Source organism: Pezoporus wallicus, unplaced genomic scaffold (assembly GCF_028554395.1).
Source record: "Pezoporus wallicus isolate ANWC-B61680 ecotype Strahan unplaced genomic scaffold, APGP_CSIRO_Pwel_v1 contig_818, whole genome shotgun sequence".
Classification (NCBI taxonomy): Eukaryota; Metazoa; Chordata; class Aves; order Psittaciformes; family Psittacidae; genus Pezoporus; species Pezoporus wallicus.
In genome coordinates this window covers 3,993,806-4,006,853 of record NW_026636248.1, presented here as the reverse complement: position 1 = coordinate 4,006,853, position 13,048 = coordinate 3,993,806, and positions in this window count along the sequence as shown.

Below are 13,048 nucleotides of genomic sequence, written 5' to 3'. Positions count from 1 at the left end.
ATGTTTAGCTTTATTCTGGTGACTCTAAAGCCCACCAAAGACTCCCAACAGTTTCAGTGGAAGCAGAATTAGGTCAACAGTGAGGGTTTCTGATGGGCTAATCTTTAAGCAGTGGCTGTTTTCTGTAACAGGTCTAACCTTTCTGCCTTTGGTCAAAACTGGCTGTCATACTCTGTTGAGTTACCTGTCAGCAGTCTAAGGGCTGCTTATTTTGTGGGATGTTCTGTGAGACTTCAAAATAGAAAGTGCTATACCAACTCCATTGCTTTGCTTATGTTGTTTTTTAAACAAAACCTCTGAAATAAGGACTACCGCCCACATGAACAAAGCTTGTCCTGAAAGCATTGCCCAGTTTTATGGTTTGTTTTGGTCTGTCCCCTCATGCATTCATCCTGGTGCCTGTATGGTCCTGTTGTTGTGTGTTTGGACCCCTTGCAAGTGTTTGAAAATAGGAATTAAAAGCAGTATTTCTTTGGGTTGTCCTCAAATATATCTCCAGCTGATGGAAGGCGTAGGTGTGCTCCAAGGCCAGCTACTCAGTTACTAATATGTACACGCAGGGTTTCCTATGAATGACTATGGGTCAAAAAAATAAGCCTATGTTGGAATTTAAACATCATGAGGTTATAACCTAAGCACCACTCCTATATAGCAGGAGTGCTATTTCCCTATTTAAAAGAATTGGACTTCAGTGTTGATTCTCATTTCCCAAATAGCAAAGCAAAAATATGTATACTGCCTCCTATCCCCATCAATAAGGATCCCAAAATCAGGGGTCCATCATGAATAAAGCTTCAATGCATTTTTTCATCTGTGCTGTCAAGTGTCCATGAACTGGAAAGTATCAAAGCTATTCCTGAGTGTTTATGTTAGGTTCCTTCTATGCAAGGAGGGTGGTTCCTTTTGCTCCCTGGGTTGAGGTTAGTGTTTTGAAAGCTGAAGGCTATTACGAGTTCTGGTTATACACGGCCGGCTTGTATGTGTGATGTCTGCTCCTGCGATACGTGGCTATAGAAGGAGCCAACTATGTCTTGCCCAAAATGTTTTCCAAGCACAGTTTATGGAGGCCAAAATATTCTGGGTTAAAAAAAGAAGGCTAACCTACTTTACAGAGCCTGTTACACACTACGCTTTAAAGTTGCTCTCAATTCAGATTCTAATAAGTTGAAATCTTGATAAACTTTGTGTAGAAACCATCCGAGGGGCTGAAATGTATCAAGGTCGAGAGGCATAACTTGGAAGAACACACTGCTCTTTTTTTTTATAATTCTGAAATATTTGAATGTCTCTAAAGGGCACTATTTACAATTCCTTCTTCTTGCCACTCAGGCTTTCCTTAGCACTGATATGACTCAAGAGTAATTTTTGAGAGTCTGGAAGTGCAATCATAAGATCTGGAAGAATGGACACATAAAGCGTATTGATAGCTTCAGTAAGATATGAGACAGAGTTTTCAGTGTGCCAGTTTGAGAAAAATGTTGAAATAATAAATGGAACATATTATTGGGGTTTTAAAATTATTATTATTTATAATTATGATTAGACAGTATGTGTCTCTAGCTGCAGTTGCAAAGGAGCATGCATTCAAGACTACACCATGCCCAGGGCAGTACAGATTAAATATGCATCCTAGGTGGTAGTATCTCGTCTAACCTCAGCATTAAGGGCGTCTCTTCATGAAATGCCAATATTTTATCCTAGAATACCTCTTGAAACCCATGGTGCTTCTTAAAAACCCAGCCATTCAGGGGCTACAACAAAATTTCAAGGACAGCAGGTCTAAGTGTTCTCTATTCCTACCAGCAAGAATTTCTATCTGTCCATGGTCTATGACCTGCTGACTGCCTCAATATTCATGGCAAATATCTTAGCCAATACTTTAGTGCTTTTTTCCTGTTTCCTCTTTAAGATATTAACCCTCTGATGCCCAATTTCATTTCGGCTCTCAATAAAGAACCAGGCTGTTTGAATTAATCCAAGCTGTCCTGGGTAAAATTAAAATAAACCCCTGACTTTCTTCTACCCTCACATAGTCTTAATTTATTTAATTTTATGTAAAGCCCTATTTTGTTAAAGTTAATACAAGATTAAACTGTTGCAGGGCAAAAAAACTTGCTGCCCCCTTCTTGTGCTTTAGAACTCCCCGCAGTGGCACTTGCAAGCTCTGGTTTCCCACTGTTACAGGGGCTGGGCAGGCAACTGCATCATATGGTGTGAACTTTGCTCTGGCTGGCTCCACTTAAACAGGGCAGAGGTTTTTTTCCTCCTTCCCTTTCCCTTTTCCCCAGCAAATCTGTGTTTGTTGCTGTTGAACACAAGCTGTTGCACACTGTGCCATAATGTCCTACCTGTAGGAAAGCATCGGAAATGCCAGCACAGCAGCATTCACTCCTCTTGCTGTTAATAATGCTTTTCATCTACTTGGCACTATCACAGATAGCTATTCAAAGTGCAAATCTGAGAACAAGAGGGCATTTTGGTACGGTTTGAGTTTGTCTGGACTCATATATTTCCCTATAAATTCAGGGTGAAAAGCCAGTAAGACCGTTTGCTAGTTTAGTGGTCTTTGCAACATCATTCAGAGACTGAGGCTGGGAACCTAGACATGGTACTATGCCTGCCTTGGAGAGGTGGGCTCTACCTTCTGGGAGCTCAGCTTGAGCATCCATCCCCAGAGCACCGCGAGATGTACTTAGCATTAGGCACATCCAATTCCCAGCAAAACTCTTCAGAATGTGTTGAAGCACTTGGGTGAACTGGGAGAGATTATTAAGATTGAAGGCATGGTTATGGACTTTGTCTGAATCAGGTTGTTGTTTGCTATGTTTTTGTTTGGGTTGGTTTTTCTTAATAAGAGGAGCATGTACGTGCTTCCCACTTTGTCTGTCAGTTTGAGCCTGAGAGCCTTGTAGAGCTGCTCATAACTCCTCCTTGCAGGAAGATTCAATAAGAACAGCAAACAGAATGCTTTTGAAAATCGTATCTTTTCCAGAAAACCACAAAAAAAAAAAAAAAGAGCTGGAATTTCTGAAAGCTTCTGTCTTTAATGTATAGAACAGAAACTGGAAAAAAGAAATCTAGCAAACTCCACTTCTAACATACCAACACCATCTCTGATTTCAGCCGGGCACAAATAAGCATGAGAGAATACAAGTTTCCCTGAAGCTAACTTAGGATAGCAAGTGTTTTATCACCATATTCAGGCAAAGTGGATTTGAATGAGCTTCCATGAGCCCAGTCATTCTTTGGACTTGACTCAGGGCCTGCTGAGCTTAGGGGAAGTCTTACTGACCCTAACCAGGCCAGACTCTCCTCCTATTAATGTTAGTGAGAGTTTTGCCTGGATTTAACTAGGAGCAGGCTCAGGCATGGACTTATCACCAATAGGAAAACTCACACATACATGTATACATTATACTATAAATAATTATAAATATTAGTGAATGGTTTAATTTCAGCATATATTTCCCAGCTCTCAAACAATGGTCTCATAAGAAGTAAGAATAAAAAGCCTTAATAAGAGACACATGTTTTGTAAATATATAAATAACATGCTTAAGTTATTCTTCAGTTGTGTTTTAAGACTTGCCCTTTCTAGCACCCCAGCTTTCCAAGAATGTTTCCCAGTTTAAAAGAAGAGTGGGGTACAGCTCTGAAAGCCTTTTGTTCACCATATCTCAGTGCTTTCCTTCATTTCAGTGGTAATCATGGGTCCCAAATGCTGAGCTGTATGGGTTATGTTTCCCCAACAACAACATCTGGCTGCCTGGCAGAACCTCCTAGCCTGCTGCACTGACAGCTGTTAAATCCCTTGGAGTTTCTTCATGCTCCAGTAGCAGCACAGCTTTGCTATTCTTGGTCTGTCTGAGCAACCACGCTCACATGGATGCTGTTTGTCTTTGATCCTCATAGCTTAGCTCTTGGTCATTTTCTAGTTCTCTGTAGGAGCACAGATCTCTCATCAGGATTCTTGGACAGCAGTTGTAATGCAAAAAACACACAGTCACCACATACATGCGGCAGTGTCCTCTTTGGTAGGAACTTATGCCTCACTCCTATCAACGGCCTACTCAAACACCAGTGCCCTGGTGTCTAGGTTGCCTGGACAAAGGCAGAGCTCCTTACCCCAGCCCCGAGCAGCCACAGAGGGAGGGTTTATTTGTTGGGATGCTAGGAAGCAGATGTTAGTCTGAAAGAGGGCTTGTCCAAGGAGTGCCGATAGGAGCACTGACAGCAGCAAAGGAAGGAAGGGGAGTAAGCCAGCAGCTCTTTTTCAAACATATACACATGTATCATAGAATCATAGAATAGTATGCATGTATTTTATATTATACATTTATATATTATATGTATATTTTAGATTATATATTTGTGTGTGCATGCATTGCTAGCAGCTAACCGTGCACTTCTCTGGCCTCCTGAAGGCTTTGGGTCACCTGTACTGTTGCTTTGAGCAAAACAAAAGAGAACAGAATTGGCTGAAATTTTCCACTTCAGACATTGACTGGCTTTTTCTCTCTGAAAGCTGCAGAGGTGCATTTGCAGCTTCTTTTTCCTTTCCACCTCCTGTGTACAACAAGCTGTAACAGCAGGGGAATATTACAAGGAATAGTGCCAGGTGTGGAAGAAAGAGTTCAGAAAGCTGAGGTCTGAGAGGGAAGGTGCAAGGAAACTGGAAGCAGAGCAGTGTGGAGAAGAGCCAGCTGACTTCTCCAGTAGAAGAAAACTCTCATAATTTTTGCCAGTAACGACTGACGTGTTTTATACCGTGTTTGGAAATAGAGGCACATGGCAGGCAGCAGATAGGACGTGCTCTGCCCTCGCAGCACTGCTGTGACCAAGCAGTTAAAATAAGAAAAACAAACTTTCTTCTTCAACCATTCAGCTGCCTCTGAACCCTGCTACAAACCCTGTGAGCAGCAGCCTTGTTGAAATCTTGCTCTGACACAAGTTTCTACTCCGGCTCCAGTCCTCCAAAATATAAAGTCTGCTTAATTTTATTTGAAAAGTTCCTCAATTTTGAGCAATTTCTTATGCAAACAGTGATTCCCAATAAGGTTTTCAAACTTCCTATGAAACACATCCTTCTAAAAGTATTCTGGTCATGTCCATTGCCTTTGATGGAAAAAGGCTATGGCTATATGAAAAATACCAGTATGATTGGGAACATATTTGAGCCAACCCACGTGCTAGTATTAATCAACACAACTTCACTGAACCGGCTTAGCCTCTTATTGGAAAATACAACCTAGAACTTAGTTCCTTGCTGTTGCTCCTAGAATCAAAGATTTGCAGCAGTGCTCTAAGGATATTAGAGACATGGAGCAGTGTTTCAAAGTCTTGCCTGCTAGAGCACGAGATGCCCACATTTTCTTCAGGGGTCAAGAAACCTAAAGGTCTGGTTCTTCTTCCACATTTCAAGAAGTTATTCACTGCCTTTACTTCTGTAGCTATGTAGTACGTAAACATCCACATGTATACATATATAGACACATCAAACAGGGAATGGCTGTTGAAGAAGTCTGAATTTGAAAATATTACAGTGAGCTGGATGTACCTTTTACAAGTGGTATCACTCCACTCTTTAATCTACTTAGTGTCATTACCTTTAAATCTAGGCCCAGTTTTGGCAGGTCAGTGTCTGATCCAACCAACCCTATCTTTACGTTGGCAATTGCTATGTTGATAGAATTATGGCTGTCAATTTTTCTCCAATCTTCTGCATGTTGAGTAATACTGGAAATAGCATGGGCTAAATAGAGCTTAGGTCACAACCACTGCTCCTGGGGAAGAGGCAGAAACGTTTCTGAGTTGCAGCCATTTTATGAGTTCTCACAAACAAAGACAGTACTTCTGGAGGTCATCTTTTGTTATCTCCAACACTGAATTAAATAGTTCTGCAACAATTATATGACTGGTTTTCTAATTGAGACAGAATAAAGCATAACTATGTTTTAGATAGATACGATATTGCTTCATCCTGTGCAAACAAGCTGTATAACGAGTAATGTTCCCTTCAGAGGAAGTAGTTGTTATAACTGAGAGCAGGAAAAATGGCTGAATGTGGAAAACTTCATTATATTACAAATGTCTTATTATATTTGCAGTGCTGTTGTATTTAATAAGAAGAACAGTTTGTATCGCAGCAGGAGGGAATATATAAATGTTCTAACTTACAGTAAAACGTGCAAGAAAATTGTTTTGTCCAAAAGCAAGCAATCCTAGGGCTGGTCAGAAAATTAGAAAAATCTTTTGCTGTTGTTGTTACATTTGATTTATTTTTCCAATTTGCTGCACTATCACCAGCATTAACCATATTACTGTATTTGTTGTTCTGATAAAAGAAAACCTTGTTAGAAAAGAAATCCCTTCTTAAAAAAGTTATTTATGTAAGGCATAAAAAAAAATACGTGTGGGGGTATGTTTATAAGCATATATTTTCTTTACATGAAAAAGAAAACCAGCTGGATATTAATTAAAATATCCTGATTATTAAAGTGCTCTAATTATTACCACAAACACTGGCCCTGGTTCAGGAGTGTTTGAATACATGCGGGTTTATTTTTTACGGTCTCAGGGACTTTCCTGCGTTCTAGTGTGTGTGCATAAGCATTCTTCCCAATTTCAGATCCTCTCCTTGAATCAGCAGTGGAGAAATCTTGTCTCCACATGCAAAGAAACCCAAGGTTCGCAACGCAAGTTCAATTACAATACACAATTTCTGTATTCCAATTCTGCAGTTCCTCACTCAGTGAATGCAAGACCAAGGTATTTTCATATTATGCAAAGCTGCACGTTTAACTCACTGTTGTTTTAACCCCCCTGGAAGCTTGAGGCTGAAGTCTGTTTCCTTGCTACTGTAGAAGCTTTTCTTTTCTATTGTGTGAGTGTCCTGGGTTGTTATTGCAGGGTTGTGATCTCGGGCTGTTTGGCTAGCTGCGTTTCTTTTTTAGTTTTAGTTCACTGAAGCATTTGATCTGAAACAAAGTGAGCTGAATGTGAACTGAATTAAAAGAGGCTCAGATTTGTCACCTGGTACCACTGGATAAAGTTTTAGACCCACTGTATGCACAATTTCTTGATATCCATAATCTTCTGGTAACGTTTTTTGTCAGAGACACATTCCCCACGCAATAAAGTTTCTGGCTAGCTGGTGGGGTTGCTTCAGCCCCCATTCATACCAAAGAAATAGCCTGAAATCCATCTCTCATGGGTGCTTGGAGATAGAAAGCTTGCAGAGCTTTCTGCATCAGGTTGCAATCACGCTGAGCACAAACTGAAACCACGGTGAGTGGATGCGCTCAGTTCATTAACTGCCACATGAATACAAGAGAGAATCGAATGGATGCGTGCGTGCCCCGTGACGGTGTCAGAAACGCTCACGAAGTTTCCAAACGGGTTACGAGAGCCGCTCCGGCCCGCCCGGTGCCTCACGGCGCGCTGGGCCGCGGAGCCGCCGCCACGGCGGCCTTTTGGAGAGGCCTCGCCTGCCCCCTGGCGGTAACGGCGGCTCGCTCGCCTCCCTCCTGCCTCTCTCCCTCCATCACCTTAGCGCGATCTAGACACCGGGCTTCCGCCTCCCGAAAGACGGGTTGGAATGTCCGCGCAGCTTTTTGTTGTCCTAATGGAAGGAATTAATTAATTTTATTTTAATGCTTAAAAAATAATAATTCAAAATGGTTTCGATATATGCGAAGGAAAAGAGTTAAAATTTAAAAAAAAAATTGCATCTCAAAACTGTGTCGTGTAATTACATGTCTGCTCTTAAGAGTTCCTGTTACATAAACTCCATCACCGCCTTCCTTCAGGTTCTCTTTGAAAACAGCCTAACCAAGTATTCATTCCTTTTCATCACACCTGACCTTTTTGACTCCCAAAACAAAAGCTTTTTTTTTGATTTTCCTGCACATATTGAGTTTGGGTTTTTGATACACACAAAGGAAATCTGTCAGTGGAAATTTGTCAAAAGAAACTGATTTTTAAGAAGTCCAAATCACTGCAAGTTCCTTGAATCAGACAGACACTTGGTTCCCATGAAAAGGAGGAGGCAGACCACCAGTTAGAAAGAAGTGAGATGATTAGTGCTCCTTGATACCAAGATTAATTCTAAGGAGGTATTCTGAGTAAAAATATAAAAAATACTTAATTCTGTTCTTTTTTTTTGTCTGTCAGGAGTGAATTACCGTTGGTGATACACAGTGGTGATATACAAGTGCTTGTAGATCCAGTCCTGCTTTGATAGCTTGGACCTGAACACATCTTGTGCATTTAATGCTCGGGTTTAATCTTGCATTCACTAGTTTCAGTATATTTGCCATATAACTTGCATGATGTGTGTATAAATGAGGTCTGAGACTGTTGCAGTCTCCCTTCACTTTTGGAAAGACTTGCTGAAAAGGAAATCCCACAATCTTGTCACAAGTACAAAGATAAGTAACATTCCTACTAGATTCATGATCAAAGAGCGCAGTGCAGTTGTATTCCCACATTCTTATTTCTGCTTTCAATGTATTCCAAGCTCTTTTCCTTTTTTATTTCCAGTCTGAAAGTGTTGTATATTTTTCATGAGACCTTTCTGACCAATTCCCACTAAATCAGCAGGGTGAACATATCTGGCTATGTTACAACCTTCTCCTAGTGGGCCATTTGCAAAAATCTCTGTTTTTTTCTTCATATGAAACTTCTAATTGTTTTAGAACCACAGCACCAACATTGCCCAATTTCTTTCTTACCTTTAGTTTCTCAATTGTTTGCTTAAGAGATGGAGGCAGACTCTCAGCTCCTGCAAGTTATGGAGCTTCATGGTCTTTAATATGGTGGTATAATTTGTACTGAATAAGGATGAAACTGTGACCTTTTGGGTACACTCTGCCAGGTCTCCCAGCTGGTAAATTCCAGCTTGGTCCTTGTAAAGTGGGCAGGTTCTTATCCCGGACATCACTTACAGGACATCACAGATATAAAGGATATCTCTGGCCGCTAAAAAATCTGGGTTTATGGAATCTGCCTGTCCTTTGAGTATGAAGAATTGTAATCTTCAATTTTTATTGCTATGTGTTGTGTTGTTAATATTTGATTTTGCTCTATAAGGCAAGCCAAAATCCATCATACCTGATGCGGAGAAGGCTTCATTAGCAGCATAGATGAGCAGTAGAGGATGTGGCTGCACATAAGATGACCTTCAGGTCCTTGTTGGCTTTTACCAAAAATCTGTGTTCTGACAAAAGATGACACATTTCTTTCTGCAACTTGTTTTAACTAAGTCTTCAAATAGCACAACTACTTTTTTCTTATTTACTCTTTTAAGCAGCAAATGTGTCTTGGATCTTTAAGAAAATCCAATTCAGACATTATTAGGTGAGGATCTATGTGGTATAGTTTGAAGAAGGTCTGTCTTTGGCTGGCTGAGGTGATTCCTTCCTGGCCTTAAAAAGTGTGAGAAGTTGTGTGCTCCCAGTGATCCCTGATGGTGTTGATGAATAAAGTTAATAGAATTTTTAATATAAGATACAACCACTGGAACCAAACCCACCACTTTTTTAAAACATGAAATAGATGCACTACCTTATAAAGCTGGGAAGTGTTTTGTTGGTAGCCATGGCAGGTGTTAAATTAGCCACAATGGGGCTGCTTAGTTCCCTGATGCAACAGAAATATTTTGAGACTTAACAATGAAAAAAAAAATTAATAAAGCCCTGCAATATAAAGAGCATAAAGTTCAAACAAGAAGGGAGAGTGAAAAGTTATATCTGTATTTCTATGACATTTCATAAAATGGGATTTTGCACTGCGGAATGCAACCTGCTGCTTCAACTGGAGGAACTTGGTTTGATATTGTCATTAAATGTAAAGTGCTTGTGGATACTGGTGGCAATTAGGTGTTGCAAATGCAGTCATCAGGTTGAAACTGAGCATATAAAAGGGTATTTTAATAAAAAATACAGTCACCTTGGTACCTGAATCTGTCCTTATTGTATTGCATGGCAGACACTCTATCCATTAGGCTGCTGCCACAGGTTAACAAGAAGGGAAATTTCAAGGCATAGAATTAGCTACAGGAAAGCTGTCCTATTATTGAATGAATGCAATAAAGTCACAGCAAAAATTTACAAGGAAAAATTTAATAAAATATTGACTATAAAAGCTACAAAATTCTATGTCTGCTCCATAGCTTATACCCAAATCTGTGCATGTTAAGAAGTCCATGCAAATTGGACTTAATTTACTTTGCTTCTACCTTCTTCAGGAACATGAAGTGATCACAATAATTTTCCTTTTTTTTTTTTATATCTATAAATGTTTTCCTAAATGGGAGCTTATTAAAGAGGAGGCAGGGTTAGGCTGTCCAGGATGTTAGAGTGATTGTGAATCGGCAGCACCAGAAGAGGCCAAGTCCAAGGGCCTGACTGTTTGTTAGCATCTAGCCAACATCCTGTATTCCTAATATGTTTAAGAAATATATGGACAGTGACAAGTGGACTCTTTCCCAGCCTTAACTTCATCACTGTTGCCAACTGACAGCTTTCAGTATGTTATTTATCTTTGCCCATCTAGAGAGCTATTTGAATTGCTATACCCATTTGAATCTGCCAGGGATCCCCAAGCTTCTCTATTATGGTTCCATATAAAAAATGTTACTTTCACTGCAATTGTTTCTATTGTGAATAAGAAAGATAAAAAGAGAGAATTTCTAAGAGATGCTGTGCCTTCTGTCCTTTATCCAGGAAGAGCTCATTAGAGGTAGGGGACAAAAATGCTCTCTAGACAGTTTTTAAGAACCTAAAGGTCCAATCCAAAGACACAAAACCTAAACCAACTTCATGTCATGTCTCTCAGACCCATAATAAATTTAGCCAGCAGTAGTTTATCAATTGGTATGGTCTTACTCTTCCTACTGCACTGCATATGTGTGACTTAGACGGGCACTGACGGGGGAGAACTGAGTTTGCCAGCTCCTACCTGTACACAGAATCACTCTTCAGGATGCAGTAGTGATGGAGTATCCTTCTCAGGCCCTCTTAGCAGGGGATACACCAGCATGGAATAACCTGTCAATTACACTATTGCAGATATTTAAACCCCAACTCTGTGTAAACAGCAAATACGCATACTCCTCTCATGTGTCTGAAAGAATACACATAAAGAGCAACACTTCATAGAGTCATAGAATAGTTTGGGTTGGAAAGGAAAATACCATCTAGTCCAACCCCCTGCCATGAGCAGGGATCCATCCAAATTGTCCCAGAGAGGCCTGGACAATGTTTAAAGATGAATCCTGGGTTAGAAGCTTTCCTGTAATCACATATTTTTCTGGATGACTGTTGTGGTTTAAGCCCAGTTGTAAATCAGAACCACGCAGTCACTCTTTCACTCCCCCCACCTTCCCCGCCCCTGCTCCTGGAGGGATGGGGAGGAGAATCGAAAGAATGTAACTCCCATGGGTCGAGATAAGAACAGTCCAGTAACTAAGGTATAACATAAACCACTGCTGCTACCACCAATAATAATAATGATAAGGGAAATAACAAGGGAAGAGAATACAACCGCTCACCACTCACCGAACGATACCCTGCCCGACCGAGCAGTGAACTAGCCCTTCCGAGTAACTGCCCCCAGTTTACATCCTGGGCATGACGTGCTGTGGTATGGAATACCTCTTTGGTCAGTTTGGGTCAGGTGTCCTGTCTCTGCTTCCTCCCACGTTCCCCCCTTCCCTGGCAGAGCATGAGACTCACAAAGTCCTTGGTCAGAATAAACATTACTTAGCAGCAACTAAAAAACATCAGTGTTACCAGCGCTGTTCCCAGGCTGAAAGTCAAAACCACAGCACTGCACCAGCTACTAAGAAGGAGAAAAAAGTGACTGCTACTGCTGAACTCAGGACAACGACTTACATATTTGGGAACCTGCACCTAGTTCATACCATCAAGGGAAGAAATTTGCCAATTCAAGAGGAATAATGTGTCAGGGGTAGTGATAGCACTTTGTCATTCATGGGCCCAGGTTTCAATGTCTTCTTCCAGAAAAAATGCCCTGCAAGCTAAAAGAAATTTTTAGCCAAAGGAAAGTTTTGGCCAAAGTGAGATGCTCAGTATGAAGTATTTTGCACTCTTTTGTTTCTGCAGTAGATGAATGGGGAAATAATGATAGGGTAAGATATGTTACCTAAGTGTAGACTGGTGCAAATGTTTCTGAGCCTTATCTGCTGTTTCCCTCCATCCTTGTTATCTTACAAGACATGGTGGTCAGTGAGTTTGCCTGTATCCTTGGCCACTAGACAAAATGACTTTTATTTACTTTAAAACCTGTGGTGTTGTTGTGCCAGCATTGTCAGTGACTCAGGCAGTGATTAAACACAGAAGTATTTTTCCTTACATTTATGAAACATAAAGATATTTGTTTTGATTCAATCACTGTCACCTCATTAGGCACCAGGAAAGTTAGGTTATACATTGAATCAGTTTTGCACTTGGTTTTGTTTACTTTTCATAAATTAACATGGTAATTCACTGTAATAAAATTCTTCGTTTACACAAAGATATCAAAAGGCATCGTCCATTATTCTCCTTAATGTTACAGCTTTAGAATGTGCAAAGAAAAGCTCTGTTTATATTGCAGCTGGATGGAGCACTTAGCACAGAGCGTCATATCCCAGATATGCTCTGCTTTAAGGAGCAGGAGAGAAATCCCAAATAATGAAAAGCCCCAAACCCATCCACTCCATTAAAATGTCTCCCGTCTTACTGAATTACCCATCCTAAACTCTGCTTCCTTCCATTTACATTCCTTTATCTTGGTCTAGCAAGTAGCAATGAGGTACACACCCATAGGCAAGAGAAGGCTCAGTCCTATTAGCTGCAGAGCACAAAAGGGCTGTCCGCAGTCATTACAGCAAGAGCCATCTCCAGTGAAGGTGGCACAAAATTTGGACAGACTGTGCGCTTTTATCATTGGCAAACAACCGATCCTTTACAGTTGCAAAGCATGAAATGACCCTCAGTCCCTCTATGCCTCAGCAGGTTATGGATTCTGGGTGCCCTTCCCTAGT